Raw genomic sequence first — 9,395 nt, 5'->3', positions numbered from 1 at the left:
GTAGCCTTATATTGCGCATCATTTGCTCACATACTTCAGTAATATCAATGTTTGTGTGTGTGTGTATGTATGTGTAGATATTCCTCAGGGAATGAAAAACTAGGTATAAAAAATTTTATACCCAACGTTTCATTTTTTCCCCGTGGTACATCTGCATATGTGCTATATCACGTGCTGTGGAAATTTTAAGCATATATATATATATATATATATATATATATATATATATATATATATATATATATATATATATATATATATATATATATATATATATATATATATATGTGTGTGTGTGTGTGTGTGTGTGTGTGTGTGTGTGTGTGTATGTATGCATGTATCTATGATGTATAAAAATATTATAAGGAAAATATAAGAACCACAGTGACGATAAATTACGCAGTAAACCTGGGAAAGTATATGGAATCATTTTGACTGAGAAAGAAAAACATACATCAGAAGCATCGTTAAGGAAAGAACGGTATGTGTTAAGAAAATGTAGATGGCGTATAGATTAACTGTTACGTAAGTGTTATGGAGAAAGTTATGGACTAAGTTTGAGAAAAAAAAGGGAAAAAAGTTGCGTGTGGCGTATGTGAATCTGAATCGTTTTATAGATTTGACTGAAAATTAATGACGAGGTGTGGAAGTGATATGCTTCAAAGCTAGAACTGTATCACATTCGAATAACTGGTTTTGTGTGTATTTGTACCCATGGCCTGTCTTTTTATGCACAGGTGGTTTTGCGTGTATGTGCGCCCATGGCATGTATTTTTATGCACAGGTGGTTTTGTGTATGTGAGTGCCCATGGCCTGTGATTTTATGCATAGGTGGTTTTGCGTGTATATGTGCCCATGGCCTGTATTTTCATGCAAAGGTGGTTTTGTGTATATATTTGCCCATGGCCTTTATTTTTATGCACAGGTGGTTTCGCGTGTATGTGTACCCATGGCCTGTATTTTTATGCACAGGTGGTTTTGCGTGTATGTGTACCCATGGCCTGTATTTTTATGCACAGGTGGTTTTGCGTGTATGTGTACCCATGGCCTGTATTTTTATGCACAGGTGGTTTTGTGTATGTGTGCCCATGCCTGTGTGTATGTGTGCCCATGGCCTGTATTTTTATGTGCAGGTGGTTTTGTGTGTGTGTGTGCCCATGGCCTGCATTTTTATGCACAGGTGGTTTTTTGTGTGTGTGTGTGCGCCCATGGTCTGTATTTTTATGCACAGGTGGTTTTGTGTACTGTATATGTGTGCCCATGGCCTGTATTTTCATGCACAGTTGGCTTTGTGTATGTGTGCCCATGCCCTGTATTTTTATGCACAGATGGTTTTGCGTGTATGTGTGCCCATGGCCTGTATTTTCATGCAAATTTGGTTTTGTGTATATTTGTGCCCATTTCCTGTATTTTTATGCACAGGTGGTTTTGCGTGTGTGCGCGCCCATGGCCTGTATTTTTATGTGAAGGTGGTTTTGCGTGTATGTGTGCCCATGGCCTGTATTTTTATGTGAAGGTGGTTTTGCGTGTATGTGTGCCCATGGCCTGTATTTTTATGTGAAGGTGGTTTTGCGTGTATGTGTGCCCATGGCCTGTATTTTTAGTTGCAGGTGGCTTTGTGTGTATGTGTGTCCAAGACCTGTATGTTAATGCACAGGTGGTTTTGAATGTATGTGTGCCCCGTGGCCTGTATTTTTATGTGCAGGTGGTTTTGCATGCATGTGTGCCCATGGCCTGGATTTTTAAGTGCAAGTGGTTTTGCGTGTGAGTGTGTGCCCATGGCCTGTATTTTTATACATAAGTGGCTTTGTGTGTATGTGCCCATGGCCTGTATTTTTATGTGCAGGTGGTTTTCCGTGTATGTGTGCCCATGACCTATATTTTTATGCACAGGTGGTTTCTCGTGTATGTGTGCCCCGTGGCCTGTATTTTTATGCGCAGGTGGTTTTGTGTGTATGTGTGCCCATGGCCTGTAGTTTTATACAGAGATGGTTTTGTGTGTATGTGTGCCCGTGGCCTGTATTTTTATGCGCAGGTGATTTTGTGTGTACTGGCCTGTATTTTTATAGGTGATTTTGTGTGTATGTGTGCCCATGGCCTGTATTTTTATGTTCAGGTGGTTTTGCATGTATGTGTGCCCATGGCCTGTAGTTTTTATACAGGGTGGTTTTGTGTGTAAGTGTGCCCATGGCTTGTATTTTTATGTGCAGGTGGTTTTGTGTGTATGTGTGTCCATGGCCAGTATTTTTAAGGGCAGGTGGCTTTGCGTGTATGTGTGCCCATCGCCTGTATTTTTATACAGAGGTGGTTTTGTGTGTATGTCTGCCCATGGCCTGTATTTTTATTCGCAGGTGGCTTTGCGTTTATGTGTGCCCATGGCCTGTATTTTTATTCGCAGGTGGCTTTGCGTTTATGTGTGCCCATGGCCTGTATTTTTAGGCGCAGGTGGTTTTGTGTGTGTGTGCCCATGGCACAGGTGGTTTTGTGTGTATGTGTGCTCATGGCCTGTGTTTTTATGCACATGTGGTTTTGTTTGTATGTGTGCCCATGGTATGTATTTTTATGCACACGGTGATGAGAGAAACCAAGACATAACAGAAGCAGGTGCAGGTTTGTTGGATAAGGAAAAGATTGTGAAATGAATATTAACTTGTTGATGGCTTAAGATGATATCCTTTATGAAAGTGATGTATAGCTATTGAAAGCCATGAACCTTAAATTTAGGGTGGAAGGTACTATGATGCATGGCATATTTTTTCATTACTGTAAAGGTATCCCATTTGATCATGAGGTTTTAACTGATAAAGTAAAGGGAAAGGTTAATCGGAGAAGGTGTGTATTTTTAGGACTTTTAGGAGGGATTTGGGAAGACACTGGCAGTGATTCTCGAGACTGCATTACTACCCTAATACTGTTCTCCTTGGATTTTAATACATTTTTATACATATATCAGTTTATTAATATCTTTTTTCATTTTTATTAAATGAAATTTCTTCTTTCTGTATTTCCCTTTACCTCCTCTTACTTCTTCCTAATGAACACCATATTTTTTGGAAGCTTGAATTTCAAGTCAGTGGCCCCTATGGTGGTCTTGTTCCATATGAATAGGCTTCATCTTCTGAATAATAATATAATAATAATAATATGGTAAAGTTAAACGTTATGTGCTTTGAAGGCGGTTGGCGCAATGTTTGTGAGCTACCTCTGTTTTTTGTAGGAAGCAGCTGGTGCCATGCAAGTTTTGCGGAAGTAGGTTTAGCCTTAATTCAATAGTTGAAAGCGTGCTGTAGTGTTTTTTATTTTCAGTTGGATCAGTCGCCATTAGGGTAACAGAATGTTTATTATTATGTATATATATATATATATATATATATATATATATATATATATATATATATATATATATATATATATATATATATATATATAAAATATATATATATATATATATGTATATATATAGTTCCTCTTTATCTAGTATGAATGGATGATATATAAAACTTCTATTTGAAACAATTTGTGTGTGTGTATGTGTGTTCAGATAGAAGTTCCTCTTTGATCTAGTACTGAATGGATGACCACTGTGCAACTTCTATTAGGGAAATAATATATATATATATATATATATATATATATATATACACATATATATACAGTATGTACTGTATGTATATGCATATGTATGTGCGTGTGTTTGTGTTTGCGCGCGCGCAGGAGCGGCCTAACAAGTAAATACTTGTCATCACACACATCATTCTCTGACGTTCATTCCACTGCCAACCCTTCTCCCCCCCGTGAACATCCTACCATAAATCGGGTGAGCGGTCCATTTGTACCCCAAAATATTATACCATTCTTCATGAATAGACAGACTATTAATCAACAGAGCAATTAACGCGTCAGCTTATTATCCTAGTCAATCATTAAAGTTTATTTGGGCTCGTGCGTGCGCAATTCTTGACTTATTGAGCGCTTTAATGGTTCGCAGTCAGCGCGTTTATTTCGTGATGAAGAATTGATGTATTTCCGATTCATGTGAAATTTGTTATATCAGACATGCTTAAAAAAAGCTCATCTTTTGGGAAATATAATTCATGCAAAACAATCTGAGTTTCTTCTTTCGAAGTCGCTTTATTTAACGTTGTTGCCAAGTTGGTCTTCTCTTTTACCCTGACGAAGAAAGAAAGAAAAAAGATAATCGCTACTTGCATACCCGTATCCTCTGTACATGAATATGTAAGTTTTACCCGAATGTGCGACTGCATATCTTTGCCCTTATATTCGTGTATTTGTTGTACGCAGTAGGTTCCTAGGGTGAGATAAACGTGCTTTTTATGTTTAGAAAAATCATAAACAGAAGCTCAAGGGTTTTCCCATCTCGAAATGGAATGGAATTATTTAAGAGAAAGTTCACTTAATTCTGTTTATATATTTATTCAGTGTACACAATGGTTGAAAGAGGTCAGAAAAAGTGCTTGTGGCATGAAACTGTGAAGTTGATTTTAGTAACTTCCACAGCAGTTAACCTGGTAGGAGAAAAATTTGAAACAAAAATAGGCTGATAAGCTATGTAACGTCTGCTGTCAATTACCTTGGCTATATTTTAAAAGAAACAGCTGATTTATATAGACTTGAAATTGATCTGTTTATAGACAGGAGGATCATAGGTTTTAAAGAAATTGATTTATGAGAAAATGGGGGTTGTTTTCAAGCTGGCAAAAGTCAAAGCATATAGTGAATGTCAGTCCTGTGTTTAGACTTTCAGAGAAAATAATCATGTTAGGTGTTATCATGTAAGCCTGACACCTAATGGAAACTTAATAAGGCCATTCTGACAAAAGGGCCTGTAACCAAAGCCTTATAGGGTATTACTTATTGTAAAGAAAAGCACTCATACGAACCGAAACTTTATAAGGTATTATTTATTCCAAAGAAAAGCAATGTCATACTACCCCAGACGTTGAGGGTCACATTCATTCGTAGAATTCAGCATTTCAAGCTAACTGAAAGGCTTAAACACTTTTGGAGTTTAAGCCCTAGATTTTTTTTATGACTTTGGACGTTCAATAGGCAGTTAGTGACCCAGCAAATTTTCTCTTGGCCGTTGACCTAAAGGTTGAAGAAAATTGACGCACTGGAAGTTGATTAATGTAGAGGAGGTAACCAGTGCAGGTAAATTTACAGAAAATAACGTGTTATTACGTAAATAACGCGTTATTAGTAAGGTCTTCACAGGGTTCAAGTAAATTCGCCCAGAAAAGAAAAGTGAATTTCTGTTGCAACGATTAGGATACACAACATGGCAGAAGGTCAGAAAGAACTGTAACAAGTCACTGTAAAACTGAAACCCCAAAAATATGATTTGTAATGTTTACTGTGAGGAGAACGATGTGGCTGTGCATTAATTAACAGAATTCGTCATCTACAGTTATGTGAAGAAGAAAAAAGCGTGTTATTCAAGAAATTTGCAGCAGGTGGGACTGCCCGCATCATTCTACTACAGCGTGGTCCTGAAATGCGATGGGGTTTCCATGACAGTTGTGGTGAAGTTATGCTATGTTGGGGTAATTATTGTGATATAGTGACTGATATAATATGCTGACCTGCTTTTACTGTCCAGAAGGAATTAAGTTCCAAGATGATGATATAGTTGGTGGTGATTGGACCAGTAATTTTGCAACGAAAGAATATACTCCGGATATTGTCAAATATATTAACTGTATGAGACAGATGACAAGATTGGTGAAATCGAGAAGTAGCAAGTCTTTGAATGTGGAAATAGAATAGCGGAAAATACAGATCGTGGATACAGATGTTAATGATTGAATTGTGCCAGTCGAAAGTAGAGCATTGTAAATTGCAGCTGATAATGTGAAGTCTTTTCTTTTTTTAATATTCTCTGAGGCCATGGGAACTGAATTAACTGCTGACTGTATTGTTGCCTTAAGCTTGTTTATAGCTGGTTGAAGAAAGGCAATATAATGTTTACTCTTTGATATAAGTATTAAAATTTACAATTATCAATGGTGTCGAATGTTATGAAATTGAGAATCTGAGAAGTTATAAGGAATATCCAGTGTTGCTCGTCAAATTTAGTTGCAAGTATGTTTACGGGAAAAAAAGAATAAGGGTCCTGTAGAGTTCCTCCGGCGAAGACGAATATTGATAAAGAAATGAAACTAGTAAAAAATGCTCGAGTTTAATGTACAGCGTATAATCAAGACCACCGAAAATATCTCAATCTTTCGGTGGTCTCGGTATAATGCTGTGTGAGCCACGGCCCATGAAACTTTAAGCAAGTCCTGGTGGTGGCCTGGCCTATATCGTTACTCTTAAATAAAATAGAAACTACTGAGGGTAGAGGCTGCAGTTTAGTATGCTGGATGATTGGAGGGTGGATGATCGACATACCAATTTGCAACCTTCTAGCCTCAGTAGTTTTTAAGATCTAAGGGCGGACAGAAAAAATGCGGACAAAAAAAGTGCGAACGGATAGACGAAGCCGGCGCAATAGTTTTCTTTTCAGAAAACTAAAAACAGTCAACAGTAAACTGAAGTTGTGTTTACTTATAAAACCAAGCCCCAGCTCATTCAAGCTTACTCAGAGGCCATGCATTATCTGTTCATTCAAGAAAAGGTGGAGATGACATGCATTTAATGCTAGTCACGTTGGAGATATTACAGTGCAAAAATCTGGAAGAGATGACTAAGAGTTATATTTATGATGATGAAAGGTACAGCAAACCTAAGCAATTTAAATGCTTGGCCTTGCTTTTGTCAAACTTATGTGATTGCAAATGACGGCGTTTCTTTTTACTTACTACTTGCATAAATAAGCAGGTGCTCATTTACAAATGCAGGCTCATTTTCAAAGAAAAGTTGCACGTATATTAAATTGTTTTATTCATATTTTATCTTTCGAGTGTTGAGAATGACATGGAAACGTGTTGTTATGCACCAGCATTATATATATATATGTGTGTATACTTACATGCATATATATATATATGTATGTATGTATATATAATATGTATATGTATGTATGTATGTATGTTTGTATGTATGTATGTATATATATATATATATATATATATATATATATATATATATATATATATATATATATAATGTACAATTTGTATATGTTTTGGTGAATGAGGGCGTGATTACTATATACGCACTTCTGCTTTTAAGTATTTATTGCTTCATTATGTTAGATTACATTTATGATATATTTCTTCTGTAAAGAACACACGGGCATTAATTATTTTACAAAAACAATACGCTCTTTGTCATAAGTATAATTTTTTTCCTTAATACACAAATAATGATAATGCGGGGTCTTGTTGATATTTTTTGAAGGTCTCCGGAAATGACCTTTAGTTGGAAACTGTTTTCATTTTAATTTTTTAGAATTTGTTGAAGAGAAGCGAGGCAAGTCATCCTGGGGTATTTAGTATTTAATGCTCGTGATATTCCGGCCTTTAATTACTTCAGTTACACAGCGCTAATATGAAGGAAATGACTTCGTGGGATTTTATTGAACATTTTTCCAATTTGTTTGAAACGTTTATGATCATATATTGAACCACTGAGATCGCTAAGGTGTATTATATACGCATTTACATGCGTTTTGTCGTCGTGAGTGTTCATATGATTGCATTTGTATGTATATACTGTACATGACTGTTTACGAGTAGATATATTTATGGATATTATTTGGCCAGTCGTCTCTCATTTTATGACAGTTTTTTCTTGTATTCTTCCAAATAGTCATAAATTTCACGTATATTTTTTAAGTGCAGATAGTTATAAAGAATCCAAGAATTTAGTGTTTGGGACAAAGAGGTTGGTAATTCAGGGACCTTACTTTGTTGTTAGGCACCTTCGCGAATTACATGCCGAAAGCTGAATCCTGAGTTGTAACATTACGCTGAACCAAGTGAATTATAGTCCTACAACCTTAACCTTTTGCAGTAAATGTTCTGTTTTATTGATAGATAGGGACATTACTGTAATATCTATAAGTTTAACATCAACATGTTTCTCTAAATTTATGAAAACTGACTGTACATCGTTCCAAAATTTTAAGCGTTGACCTTGTCCTTAATTGAAAATGCAGGTATTATTATTATTATTATTATTATTATTATTATTATTATTATTATTATTATTATTATTATTATTATTATTATTATTATTATTATTATTATTCGAAAAAAGCACCCTTATTCTTTTAGCCTTAGTATGTTCTGTCTTTCTGTGATTCTCTATATTTACTTGCACAGTCAACCTTTTCTAACCTTCCGGGAATCATTCTTGTACTTCTTTGAAGTTAATAGCAATTTTATAATTTTAGGTTTGTTGAACTCTGCATTATCTTTCGACCTACTCAGACCTGACGACTGGGCTTCAAAACGTTGAATATGGAAAGGAAGAAATATATTTCTCTCTCTCTCTCTCTCTCTCTCTCTCTCTCTCTCTCTCTCTCTCTCTCTCTCTCTATTTCTGTGTGTGTGTGTGTAAATATGGGTCACGCTGTAGGTATTATAAGCAAAGAGGTCATTAAATATGACTTGCATAATTAGCCGCTTCCTATTGACAGCGCCAGGTGAAAATAACGACTTCTGAACTTTGCATTTGTGCATTAGTGTAAGCCCTAGCGAAGTGATTATGTTCTCAAGGGAACTTAACAAGACCTAGGAGTCCAATTTATACTATCTTTAGACTGGAATCCATCAGACTGGAAGTTCAGCGGCTCGCAGAATAAACCGTACAGTCCTTTAAAGTGAGTTACCAAGCGATAGAAAGCTGAATTCAATAAATTAATGTCCAAAAAGGAGGGGGACAAAGGTAAATCTAACGTCTAACTTACTAAATCATTCTTCTAATAATTCATCAAACAATGTGTTTACATTTCAAAGAGTTTTCCAGCGGATGTGAGAGTGTTTCCACATTCTCACGTGTGGAAACACCGACGCGCCTTATTGCAGACTTCCTCTCATGATTATATTCATGAAATGCAAACGAAGATGGAACTTTATTGCTTCTTTATTCCCGATGTCTGGATGTTATTGTTATCAACGACGGAATAGCTCTCTCTCTCTCTCTCTCTCTCTCTCTCTCTCTCTCTCTCTCTCTCTCTCTCTCTCTCTCTCTCTCAGCATCTGTTTACTTATTGATAATTTATTTGCATATTATTTATTTTTTTGTTGCTTTATATACGACCTGGAAGCAATGGATTTAAACTTCTTTTTGAAGGATTCAGTTTTGCGAATGTTATAAATGTTTGCGTTCGTCACTACTAATTCACATGAGTTCTTTCGTGTTATATAAGTCACTAAATTAGTAGTTATGATTCAGGAATCCAATTAAAAGATAATGATTTCATCAGT

At 36.0% G+C, this 9,395-nt stretch overlaps 1 protein-coding gene across 7 annotated transcripts in view; it reads left to right on the top strand.

Moving 5' to 3' along the window:
- The window catches only part of Epac (Exchange protein directly activated by cAMP), a 659,154-nt gene that overhangs the window by 318,421 nt on the left and 331,338 nt on the right, over positions 1-9,395 (top strand). The gene's annotated exons all lie outside the window — the stretch shown is intronic.

The sequence above is a fragment of the Macrobrachium rosenbergii genome, chromosome 21 (genome assembly GCF_040412425.1).
Source record: "Macrobrachium rosenbergii isolate ZJJX-2024 chromosome 21, ASM4041242v1, whole genome shotgun sequence".
Classification (NCBI taxonomy): domain Eukaryota; kingdom Metazoa; phylum Arthropoda; class Malacostraca; order Decapoda; family Palaemonidae; genus Macrobrachium; species Macrobrachium rosenbergii.
The sequence above is the reverse complement of the archived record's forward strand: the minus strand, read 5'-3'. Positions and strand labels throughout refer to the sequence as shown.